The sequence below is a fragment of the Corvus brachyrhynchos genome, unplaced genomic scaffold (assembly GCF_000691975.1).
Source record: "Corvus brachyrhynchos isolate BGI_N302 unplaced genomic scaffold, ASM69197v1 scaffold309, whole genome shotgun sequence".
Lineage (NCBI taxonomy): Eukaryota > Metazoa > Chordata > Aves > Passeriformes > Corvidae > Corvus > Corvus brachyrhynchos.
Window position 1 is genome coordinate 53,254 of NW_008240227.1, and position 996 is coordinate 54,249.

Sequence of the window (996 nt, forward strand, 5' to 3'; positions counted from 1 at the left end):
GGGGGATACTGGGGACACTGGGGGTACTGCTGGACCCATACTGGGGATACAGGGGATACTGGGGATACTGGGACATCGATACTGGGGACACTGGCGATACTGGGGGTACCTGGACCCATACTGGGGATACAGGGGATACTGGGGATACTGGGACATCGATACTGGGGACACTGGCGATACTGGGGGTACCTGGACCCATACTGGGGATACAGGGGATACTGGGGATACTGGGACATCGATACTGGGGATACTGGGGATACCGGGATACTGGGGATACTGGGACCGCAATACTGGGGACACTGGGTATACTGGGGATACTGGGACACCGATACTGCGGATACTGGGGGTACTGAGGACACTGGGGACACTGGGGACACTGGGGACACTGGGAATACTGGGGACACTGGGTATACTGGGGATACTGGGACACCGATACTGCGGATACTGGGGGTACTGAGGACACTGGGGACACTGGGGACACTGGGGACACTGGGGGTACTGGGGTCACTGGGACACTGGTGACACACGTGTGACACTGGGGACACTGGGGACACTGGTGACACTGGTGACACACATGTGACACTGGGGACACTGGTGACACACGTGTGACACTGGGGACACTGGGGACACTGGTGACACTGGGGACACACGTATGACACTGGGGACACTGGGACACTGGGGACACTGGGGACACTGGGGACACACGTGTGACACTGGGGACACTGGGGACACACGTGGGACACTGGGACACTGGGGGTAGTCACTGGGAACACTGGGACACTGGTGACACCGGTGACACACGTGGGACACTGGGGACACTGGGGACACTGGGGACACTGGGAACACTGGGACACTGGTGACACTGGGGATACTGGGACACTGGTGACACCGGTGACACACGTGTGACACTGGGGGCACTGGGGTCACTGGGGACACTGGGGACACTGGGGACACTGGGGAACCACGGGGACAACTGGGGCAACGGGGGACACGGGG